Below are 12,118 nucleotides of genomic sequence, written 5' to 3' on the forward strand. Positions count from 1 at the left end.
GACCCGGGGAGCTCCGGGCAAGGAGCCGGAGATTGGCTGTTGCCCGGGCTGTCCACCTTCGACCTAGTCTAACGAACGCAGCTAATCCCAGCCGCCGGGGCTAGAGTTGCCCAATAACCTCACGGCGCCCCAGCCAGGCCCAGCGGCTCCGCGGCTGATTGGGCGCCGTCCCTTCCCGCTCCTCCTTGCCATCTGTGGCCCCTGGCGCCGCTGCACGTTTCCATTGGTCGTTGGCCCTGCCGATCAATTCACGGCTCACCTCCCCCAAACAGCCTGCCGGGCGGGCGCGTGCTAGGGAGGCGGGGTCTCGGTGCAAGGGGCGGGGAAGGAGGCGGGGAAGGGGTGGGGTCTCGGCGAAGCCAGGCGCAGCGGTGCCTTTGGGCTCTGGCTCTGGACTCCAGCGCAGCATCCTCGCTGCAGCCTCTACGGCTGGCTGCTGCACTTGGTCAGGTAAAGCGAGCCTTGTCTGTCCTGCCGGCGGTCTGCTCCGCCTCTTCTCCCTCCCGACCACAGGCTGCCTGCTCCGCCTCTCGGGGCCTCAGGGCTCTCGGAAGGAGGCACCAAATCTGTTTTGCCCCGCTACCTTACCTTCTTCCCCTTTGGCGTCTGTTCCTCAAGCTCCCCAACCAAGCGGTTCCGAAGTGCGTTAATGGGGCTTCCCGGGTCACCCTAACGCTCCTCACTACAGAACTGTCGTTAACTCTCAGGTCCCAGCGCCCGTGACCTGCCAGTGCAGTCTCCTTCCCAGCTTGGCACAGGAAGGGTGGAAGGGCGGGCGGGGAAGGGAGGGATGCAGCGCTTCATTTTGAAGCTGAATGTGTTTAGTTCACAGAGGAAGTACCTTAGTGGGGTTGTTTTGGGAACGGAAGCTGCTTCGTGATGGGGATTGGCAATAACTAGAAGGATATCTATTGCTGCTTTGTGCTTATATTTGTAGGTGACATTCACCATCACCGTTTTCTTCTTTCATCAACATCTTCACCACGACCATCATCATCAACATTTCTCTTCTTCCATCAGAGCTCTTCAAGTTCTGCAAAGGCAGACTCTATTCAGGCATGTAAGTGCTGACTCCCCCAAATAACACGCAGTGCCCTTGTCCCCTAAGGCCGGACAGAGCCAATTCCTCATGTAACTCAAGGCCAAGGAGCTGGGAGTGGGATGTGATTGGGGAGAGTTTCCTTATTCCTATTTGCAGTTGCAATCGCCACAGAAAACCCTTTCCTTTCATCATTCACACTGCTGTTGGCGGACTAGAGAGAGTTTGACATTGGCAGCCAGTCCCACACTCCCTCCGATGAGCTGAATGCAGAGTCCAGGACCTGTGATCCAGGCCTGTGCCGTATGGGTGATCAGCCCTACAGAAGGGAATGTCCAGACCCAAGCCTTTAAGAGGACCAGGTGAACTAGCTTAGCATCTGACTTTCTTCCACTGTGGCTCCAGCTGTACTAAAGCACAATCCGTGTTTGCATGAGCATCATGGGCCCTGTCACCTTGGGGCATTCAAGTCCCTGGGAGAGAGACTTGTGTTGGGTTGTCTAATTGTGGGTAGCATTGAGCACAGGACTGGAATTCAGCAGCCATTGCTTAGCTGTTCCTAGGGCTTACTACAAGATCACTTGAGTTTCAGATTTATTAACCCTTTTTTAGGAGGGGAAAACAGTACAGTGGAGAGTTGCATACCAGATTAACTGTCATTGTGGAAGGTACTGCTTTAAAAGTGTTTAGAGGTTTCAGTCTTGGCGAGACATACCATTAGTCTCCTTTTTCCCAATGGTGTGATTATAGCCCAATAGTAGGACCAGTGAATACAGTGCCTTTAGATATACTGCAGGGATGAAGGAGGAGTGGCCTCACTGGAGGGAAACAATGGATAATAATAATAATAATAATTGGGGGACAGTCTATCATAATGGCTAAACCCAAAACCTGTCACATGAATTCAAATCCTGGATGAAACCCTTACTAACTGAGTGATTTTGGCATGTTATTTACTCTCTTGCACTTTAGTTTCTTATTTATAAAATACTATTACCTGCCTCATGAGGAAAGTTGGAAGGATTAAAAGAATATAGTTAAATGATTAGTAGTTCCTGGTACATAGTAAGTGGGGAATGAATGGTAATTGTTCTTGATAATACTTGCCAACAAAGATAATGAAGGCTAGTGTTCTGTCCCTAAATGTGCATTCCGCCCTTCTGTTGTCTTTCTCCTTCCCTCTTAGGTCTTAAAACTGATGCTCATGGAAGTGCTCATGGGGGGATGGCTAGTCCTGAGGTTCTCACAGAACTCCATCTTGGAGGAGTAGCACTGATTGAAGCCAGCTGTGTTTGGACAGACATTTCTCTCACCAAGCTGCACAAGTGCTTAGCAAGCTCTTTTCAGATGCATTAAAAATGGAGCTCTAGAGAAGATTTCTGAGCCTCTGGGCCTGTCCTAGGCTGCTCCTTTCTCCTTGGCTGTTCAATGCTCTGACTTGGTAAATTGTGCTTTTTCCAGAATCACTAGTGAATGCATTGGCTTCTGCCCAGTAGAAGCAAAACTGCTTTTCTTCAAATATCCCTGGGAACTGAAGAAAATTTAACTTGCCAGCATGGAAGAACTTGTGTTTTACAATATTTTTCTTCTCTAAGAATAATATATTTCTCTTTGCCAGTGTAGAAAACAGCAAGCGTTATTGATGTGATTCTGTTTTCCCATTTAGAAAGAGAGGTGAACAGTCTTATCAGCTTTCTGGGGATACTTTGGAATTTAGTGAATCCCGTCAATTTTATCAGTTAGGAACGTTTTGGTCATATGGAATGAAACCCCAGCAGAAACAGTCATAAGCAAAAATGAGCATTTTTGACTGGCATAACTGAGCCATGACCACACTGTAATGTCTTCTCGAGGAAGCTGGTCCTGAGATGCTGAAGATTTTCTGGTTTGCCAGCTTGATTTCTGTCTCTTTGTCTCTATCTCTTTCAGTTCTTTTATATCTGCTCTTTCTCTTTCTTAGCCTTGTTATTTCTTATCGTAGACCTTGTCCTCTCAGTGTCTTCTTAGACCGTTTTTTGTTAAAGCTTGGGACTCAAGAGCATGTGATCTCAAGCATCAGTGTGTTTTAGATGGTTTTTGCCTTTAATGGTTTCTTAAATTCAAACTTTACTTGTATAATTGTGAAAATTCACAGCGATACTTAATAATATATGGTGATTCCAGTCTTGGTAAATCAGGTCTAGGGGTTACTCATACTCTCTTGTTGGGACTTTGTCTTAACAGGAGCCATTATTTTCAGAGGCTTATAGTCTCTGTGTTAAAAATCAGCTTTATTCTCAGCAGGTCCCAGCCTGTGTGTTGACAGAGTTACAGCCATTAATCTGATTTGCTTGATCTTGTAGAGATGCTAAACCATGGGAATTGTATCCTCATGGAGTAAATACGAGCTTGCACCAACAGGCTGGCCTTATGAGGGAATTGGAACATCCCTGTGTTTAGCATCTAAGCGGAAGTGCTGACAAAGCAGTCATCTGTATGCTTGTAACATAATAATTACCTAAAGTAGAAAGACGGAAAGAAGACTACAAACTTCTTTACCATGTCAACATATAAAACCAAAGCTCTTAGGAAATGGGCCATTCCCTCCCACTTACGTTTCTCAAGTTCTCTGGCTACATGTAAAGCATGCCCCTGTATAATGTGTATTTCTGTATATCTTTAGGCTTTGGTGATATGATGCCATAGTATATAGGTCTGGGGGGCAGGGGATAAGGAGTTGGTCTTCCCTTTGGGCCTTATCTCGCCTTACCATTACCTTACCATTACCTTGAAATGACCTCTGTAATTCACCTCTGCAGGAAGCAGGAACTGGGTAGGTTTTTTTTTTTTTTTTTAATCTTGTTTTTGTTTTTGCTTTTTAAAGGCAATTCATCTGTTTCCTTACCTTAAGCAAAACGAACCTGTATTGTGTTCCCTCTTATTAGAGCTGTGCCTATTTCTCCTTTTTGCAGTGTCATAGATCCTAAGTAAAGACCAACATCTTTCAAATTAAATACTTTTGGGTTAAGCCGCTGCCTTCGGCTCAGGTCATGATCTCAGGGTCCTGGGATCGAGTCCCGCATGGGGCTCTCTGCTCAGCAGAGAGCCTGCTTCCTTCTCTCTCTCTCTCTGCCTGCCTCTCAGTATACTTGTGATTTCTCTCTGTCAAATAAATAAATAAAATCTTAAAAAAAAATACTTTTTTTTAACCTTGGTCTTCTGAGACACAGGCTATGGTGGGGGATATTTTAGAGGTAGGCAGGACTTTCTTTTTTAACAAGAGAAAAATGGAGTTTGTTAACATGTACCCAGATGTGAGTAACTCTAAAGGGTGGTGAGAATATGGGCTTAAACATCATCTTAGGCCAAAGGGAGGGAGTTTGGGGGCTTCTGGGTGGGAGAGGCAAGTTATGAGAAGGTGCCCAAAGAAAAGTATGGTAAAACCAGAGTTTCTTGGTATAGTTTACTATACAGATTTAAATCTGTGCCTTCTCTATTAATAAGAGTTATTAAGAATGCTCCTCTTCTTGGCATAGGAGAAGGAGACACTTTTTACAAGTGGAAATTTCCTTTATAATGTACATTTCATTTACAAAAAGAAAGCTTATGCACTTTTCTTTTTATAGCTTTTGCTGCATCTTCCTGGATCTCAATGGCCATTAGCTCATACTAATACATATGCCAAAGCAGCATGGTGGGGGGGGCGGGTAGCATAGTCTGATATGCCTCATTCTGTCCTTTGAAACTTCATGTTTTTCCCCAGGAAGTTTCATTTATCAAAAGCCAAGTTGATATATAGCTCTAGAGAGATTCAGGTTTGCAAAGCAAGAGATCTACAAAGGGGGAGGTGGGAAGAGAAAGAGAGAGAAAAGGAACAGGGATGAGAAAACAGAAAAGGACAAATTTAAACGCGTTGCCGCATCTCATTAAATCAGTGTCTTGGTCCTGGGACTCCACCAGTCTAGTTAAACAGTTATTTCAGGAGACAGTGATAAAGGTGGGAGTGTGGCGCCTAGCTCAGCAATCTACGTGGCTTCTCTATGGTGCAAGCAATCAGGCATTTAGTGGGGGGGGGGGGCGCATTTCTATGGAGACAGAACCCATTTCTAATGGTTAGAACTAACCATACACCCAGTTTTTGAGTCCAGAGAACAGTTGGTTGATAAGGTTTCCAAATGTTGGGCTTACAGTGTCCTTAGATGGTGGTGTTAGGACAGACAGTGGCAGTCTGATGAATTTCCTGGGGTGCAGTTTGAATGTCCCTGGTGATGGCATTGGGTGTTGCGATAAACCTTCTGAGTGTCCTTATACAGCAGCAAAGGTTGGATAGGCAAGACTTTCATATTCATGTTGGTCATCAGCCTCTGGGCATTCACAGACAAGTAGCAGATCCCCCAGAAGTGGAGTGGGGAGTGTAGATAAGGCCGAAGGTTAGGGCAGGAAGCATCACTATGTGGCTAGCGTGAAGGGGCTAATGCTATCATGTCACGAGGAGTGTTCCAGAGAATGTTTCTATGAAAGCAGCAGCAGAGACCAGGAGATGACCTGAGTCCCAGTCTCTCATAAGCCACACAACACGGCAGTGCGTGGCTGCTCTTCTCGGGTATGCTTTCCTTGTTTTTGCCCGGATGTCCACCCTCATGCCAGCTCAGAGACTTTCTGTGTGATTTCCCCTGTGGAATGTGGAAGGAAAAATACAGATGTTTCAGAGAGGTGGGGCATAGGGGGCGGAGTGGGGAACCTGTCCACTTAGGAAGAGAGGCTCGCTCTGGTGATCTGCTCTGGTGATCTAATGGTCATTAGGGGAAACCATCAAGTTTCCCAAACCTTGACATTTGGACAAATGAAGTTCCAACGAAATTCTCTGGAAGAATCACATCATCTGTGGCTAGGAGCAGACCCTTCTGAGCCACAGGTGAATGGTCCCCGTGCTGTCTCCTGCTTCCCGAGTGCTCTTTTCAGTGTCCCCTCTTTCTTCCAGTACTCCAGAGCAGATTTTCTGCTCTTCAGTGTCATGAAGATGGCTGAGCTAGGATGGGGAAAGTATTTTGGAATGACAGTTGCTGTCATAGCACTTAATGATCTTTCTCCTGTGGGAGATTCCACTGGGCAAACGTTGTTATGTTAGATGTGTTCGGTCCCCAGGAGGCAGTGACTACAATCTTCATTGCTCTTTCCAAAGGGTGTGTTGCTGCTTTGATCTGTTCACTGGTTGGAAGCCCCTCCCTGGGGTTTAGCCCCGCAAGTACTATTAAAGCCTATTTTTCACCGTCACGCCATGGAGTCCCTATAAGTTGTTGGTGTTCTAGTTAGAGACAAGTGTCCTCAAAGTCTATTCAAAAGGGCGGCAGCAGGTAAATTTCCTCTCCTATGCTTAATGCAGGAGAAATGAGCTCCCTCCCTCGGTTACCTAATCTGTCGGTAGGTACCTCTGTGCAGTGGGGGAGTTGGGTTTTATCTGTTGCATAGATGAGCAATTCAGGGCTCAGAGAGGTTCATATGTTTTCGTAAAGGTATGGCTCTAAATGGAATCTGGGTAGATTTATGCTACCTGTTGGGATTGCATTCCACCTTCTGTCTGCCCTCGTAAGCCACAGAGAACATTCCTGGCTTTGAAATTTGTTAAACTTTCCATAACCATAAATATAGTGCAGTATTCTGGGTATGGATTTAGTGAAAAGCAAGAGTTGCTTTTTTTAGGCATTACCATGATTACTCTTTCTCTTTTTGGATAAAGACAGCCACTTTAGAACATTTTCTAGGCCTAGCTCATATTTGGAAAGCTTTGCAAATAATTTTTTAAAAGCCCACAGGTCTGCACAAAATGGAATTCATCTACAGAATTGGCATCTCTCCTGTCCCCGTCTACCAGTGTCCTCATCTCCTTTTAGCTCTCTCTCTGCCATGGCATCCTTGGCTTTCTACCTACTGGAGCCCAACTGCCTTCTTTCTGACACACCTAATCCCCATTGAAGTAAATGTGAATAGACCGTCCCACACGTAATGGTGAGCATTGTCCTTATGTTCGAGTCCCTTTCTGCTTTGTTTTAAGCTGGTTCCTTTTAAGCTCTGATAACATAGATCAATTCTAATTTTCGTGATTATTTGAAGAACCGAAACTCTCTGATAACCCTAGAGTCATAATGGAAACTGCGGCAGACTGAAAAACGAAAACCAAACCTTCCTGTTTCCTCAGCATCAGCCGATTTCTTACTCTATCGTTCTTGTACCCAAATTATTCTCTAGGTAGGTGACAAGATATATTATTATTATTACTTTTTAGTTGTACAGTGGAGAAAACTGAGATGGGGAGATAAGAAACTGGCTTGCCCAAGGTCACTCACCGTCAGTGGCACAGCCAAGAATAGATCCAGGTCACCCGACTCCCTGGGCTTTGTTTATGACATCATTCAACTTCTCTTCAGGAAAGAACAGCCCTGCCAGCTACAAAAATGAAAGGACAGGATGCCACTCTCAGACTCAGGTTTTTGGGCCTTGGTCTTCTTACATTTTTTCCCCCCATTTTTGGTTAAAACATATTAATAGCTGCCACATTGCTCACTATTAGCTAGATTTAAGACACCTTAACTGAAGCAGAATTTGTTCAGAAGAACAACAACATTCTGTCTCTGTGGTCAATAGTATTGTATTGTACATTTAATTTGTTAGGAGAATAGATCTCATGTGAAGTAAATAATATAAGAATATAAATAATTTTAAACAGATAACATGATGCTGGTATCATGATCACAAATTGGGCAAATGACACAGCAAAAGGGAAAGGTGGCTGAAGGCTCCAAGTTGGTTGCATAGGGATCTTGTGCTCAAACCCCATCCAACCAGGACAGAAGACACAGGAGAGGGGAGAAGGGTAGATAGTCTGAGACTACACTTATAGAGAGGTATGGTGTGGACCCCAGGGAATCACATCAGGAAAACTAAGGTCATAAATAAGAGGATTAGAAAAAATTAAACCGATGTTTATAGAAGAGGGCTTTTAATACTGCAAGCAGTGTATGATGCACAAATGCTGCTACTTGAGAAGGACGAGGACTGACTCACGGAGAGAGAAGCAGCAGAATGCCTTTGTTCTTATTTTGCTCCTATCTTTTCTCTGCAAGCATAGCAGATGAGAATCTCCCTTTAACACAGGTATAAAAGAAGTATCTCATCTCTTAACTTTTTTTCAAATTAGATTCATTTTTGCTTCAAGGCTCTTCCTTCTGGAAAGGTAGCAGACATACCCTCAGCGTTGCGTAGGGTCCCAGCATCCCCCTGCGGTGTCTCAGGTTCCAGGGTGCTGGCACAGTGCAGCAGCCCTGGTGGAGGGGACCCTCTGGTCACTGAGGTATCTGATCACACAGGTTAACACCATGGTGCTGTATTTCTGCTCACGTAACTCACTGGGCAAACAGAGGTCCAGGTCATCCTTGGGCCACAAAAATTATTTGGTGACATTTCTTATGGTTCCTTCTGCTTAGATGTGCCCCCTGCCCACACAGCTCTGGGGGCTGGGGGGAGGTTAGAGGCTCCCTGGAGACAATGCCAGGAAACAAGGGCTGCTCCTCCCTCCTCCTGGGTTCATAAGTCTCCCTCCCTCCCTCCTTTTCCAACAGCAGGAGGGAGATAATTCTCCATGTCACTCCAGGGCTTTGCATGTCCATACATTTCATTCCTTTTTTATTACCACCTTCGAGAAATTCTCTATGTTCTTCTAAGCATTTGCGATTTTGGAAAACAAAACCCAGAAATATTCTCAGGCTATTTCTCTTTTTCCCCCCTTGCCTTTGACCTTTTCTGATGCAATGAACACCAATTCTGATATCTGAGGAAAACACAGGGAGAGATAAAAAGAAGCAGATTAATTATCTTTGAAAATCACTTTCCTTTTTTAGAAGTACAGTGGTTTTGGACATCTGTCTTCACATCCATTTTCCTTTCTCTGAAAATGATCCCAATATATAAGTTTGGGCTTCATATACCAAAGACCATGTCCCTGGTCAGGGTTACTTAACTAAGGATAGCAATCTGACGAAGCTGGGCCAGTTGGATTCCCTTCCCCAAGAACGAGAGTTTAGGACTGAAGGATAGCAGTAACTAAGAGTCAGTGGAGTTAAGTGGCAGGTACTCCAGGAAGGGCCTGCCCCACAGGCCACTGGAAGGCTCTACCTCCTGCTCTTGGCTTTTCTACCCTTACTCTGGTTTCATGAAATCAGAAATCCATGAATTTCATGAAATTGGAGATACCTCTATTTTTGTTGAGGTAGCCCAAATCAGTTTCAGGGGCTGGCCAACAAAAGTAATACAAGAATGGTCTTTAAAATTGCAAAGGCAGAGTGCTCGCTTCGGCAGCACATATACTAAAATTGCAAGGGCAGAAAAACATGGTGAAGAGGAAACTGACACTCAGGATAGACGAAGAGGTAGTAAGATAGAATCTAGCCCATTTAAGAGGTGTTCATCTAAGGATTTAAAGTGACCATTGCAAGAATTGTATTTGTGATCCTGGAACAACTTTTGGCATTTTTTTGAGGAACTCTTCTGTAAGTGTGGGCGCTGCTTTGTAATAAGATTTTGATGCAATAATAAACAGTCAGGTGATGTGCGGGGTTTTTGAGAATGGAAGTGCTTTCATTTCAGGGCTTGCTGAAGAGACTGGGGTCAGGATGAGAAGATGTCTCAGGTGTTTAAAGGACCTTGGACAGGAGGGGAGTGGGGTTTACAAGTTCTGCAAGTGAGGACAAGCACCAGTGGGAATATCAATGGAAATGGATTTTGCCTGGGATTAAGGGAATTTTTTTATATTTATTTTTTTACATTTATAGTTGTCTGAAGGCCATGAGGTTTCCTTGTGGGCTAGAGAACAGTTTGCCATTGAAGAGTTTGAGTTGAGACTGGGTGGTCATTCACAAAGGTTCTAGTGAAAGAAAGAATCCACAGTTGGGATGGAATGGATAATTTCAAAGTTTTCTTTAAATCTAAGATCCCATCATTTTCTCTATGAATTTTGACCAGTCCTAGACTAGAAAAATGCTAACCCACATCTTAACAGAATGCAATAGAAGTTAAAGCACTTCACAAGTAATGATTTTATAACATTTTTCTTCCTTCATATGAAAAAACCACACCCATAGGCTATAACTTATCATTGAGAGAAGACATTTTCACAGAGAGAAACAAAAATTTACTTTCTATTCTCTAAACTGTTATTGACAGTGATTAAACATTTCACATCCAGGTGGTTCACTGAATTGAAAAAAATCTTTCTGTAATATTAACATAAGCATGCAAAACCCAGGAGACACTGAAATCTACTGTCTAAATCTCAAGGCTACACAAAACTAAATAGGCTTCTCGAGTTACTTTATGGAGGAAATCAGAATCCTACTCTTTTCCCAAACCTTTATAAAGGAAAAAGATGTTACCATGTTACCTGCTGTGAGACCTGAACAGGTAGCTCAGATGTTTTATTCCCCACTCCCCAAGACATCTCACAGCAGCTCATCCCTTTTTATAGCTATGTAACCATTTGTGTATTTTAGATTATTATTCTTAATTAGAGGGTAAGAACTAGATTATTCTAGTTTGTCATTTATCACAGCAAGCAGATGTTGACATTCATTAATCATGTCTTAAACAAGAATGGACAAGGAAAACCACTTAGTTTGAAATCCTGGCCTTAAAGACTCCATCAGACGTAGTCCAACATGACAACTTTCGTAATCTCTTTCATAATCTCTCACTCTTCTTGTAAAAACCTTAAAAATTGCAAGCATATATATATAAAACCATTAATTAGTTCTCTGTTTGTTATTACTTTTATAAAGAGTACTCAAAAGAATCCAGTCTTTTCTGCTTTGCAAATTGGGTTCTCAAGTCATGTTAAAGACCCCATCAGCAATATAAGTAAAAAAAAAAAACATATTTTCTATCTATTTTGGAGTCTAGCTTAAAAGGAAAGAAACAATCATAAATGTAGGGTCTGTAGAATCTGTGACTGTAAAGCCATTTTAAAAATCATTTTAGAAATGTGAAAAATACAAAAAAGAACAAAGAAGGAAATAGCAATGGTCCATATTCCGATCATACTTTGTATTCCATATTCTCTCTACTTTTGGAAAATGGACTTTTAACAAATCACCTATGTTGGGGCACCTAGGTGGCTCAGTTGTTAAGTGTCTGCCTTTGGCTCAGGTCATTGATCCCGGGGTCCTGGGATTGAGTTCCGCATCTAGCTCCCCACTCAGTGGCAAGTCTGCTTCTCCCTCTTCCTCTCCCTCTCTGCTCTCTTTTTCCCAAATAAATAAATAAATAATCTTTGAAAAAAAAATCATGTATGTTGATTGTCAAGATTCAAATAAGGCAAAAAATTACAAAGGTGAGAATTTTTTAAAAAATCATCTCAAATGCTACAGTTCCCATTAACCTTAGATAACATAATTTCAGACACCTATCCATCTATACCTAAGTATCTGTCTATCTGGGTGGATATTCAGATAGAAATACTTTTATAAACATAAATAGAGATGCTATTTATAACAAAAATATTTTTTTTAAATTTTTAGGCAATTTGAAAAACTGAGCTGAAACTAAAGAATAGTCAAACTTCAAATAAATGTACGTTTCAAGATACATTATCTATTTTTTAATTTCTTTTCAGCATAACAGAATTCATTGTTTTTGCACCACACCCAGTGCTCCATGCAATACATGCCCTCTTTAATACCCACCACCTGGCTCCCCGCAACTTCCCACCCCCGGCCCCTTCAAAACCCTCAGATTGTTTTTCAGAGTCCATAGTCTCTCATGGTTCACCTCCCCTTCCTATTTCCCTCAACTCCCTTCTCCTCCCTATGTCCCCATGTCCTCCATGCTATTTGTTATGCTCCACAAATAAGTGAAACCATATGATATTTGACTCTCCGCTTGACTTATTTCACTCAGCATAATCTCTTCCAGTCCCGTCCATGTTGCTACAAAAGTTGGGTATTCATCCTTTCTGATGGAGGCATAATACTCCATAGTGTATATGGACCACATCTTCCTTATCCATTCGTCTGTTGAAAGGCATCTTGGTTCTTTCCACAGTTTGGCGACCAT

The 12,118-nt window shown here is 43.1% G+C and overlaps 1 protein-coding gene across 5 annotated transcripts in view; it reads left to right on the plus strand.

The window, feature by feature from the left end:
* The first annotated feature begins 282 nt into the window (after window positions 1–282).
* The window catches only part of FMN1 (formin 1), a 406,869-nt gene continuing 395,033 nt past the window's right edge, over window positions 283–12,118 (plus strand). For 2 of the 5 annotated variants that reach the window (XM_059181087.1, XM_059181090.1), the window contains exons 1-2: window positions 286–450; window positions 938–1,060. The gene's annotated coding sequence lies outside the window, so the exon portion shown is untranslated. Of the gene's footprint in view, window positions 451–937; window positions 1,061–12,118 lie in introns of all 5 variants that reach the window. The other 3 variants (XM_059181092.1, XM_059181089.1, XM_059181088.1) reach the window with 3 other exon arrangements.

The sequence above is a fragment of the Mustela lutreola genome, chromosome 7 (genome assembly GCF_030435805.1).
Source record: "Mustela lutreola isolate mMusLut2 chromosome 7, mMusLut2.pri, whole genome shotgun sequence".
NCBI classification, from domain to species: Eukaryota; Metazoa; Chordata; class Mammalia; order Carnivora; family Mustelidae; genus Mustela; species Mustela lutreola.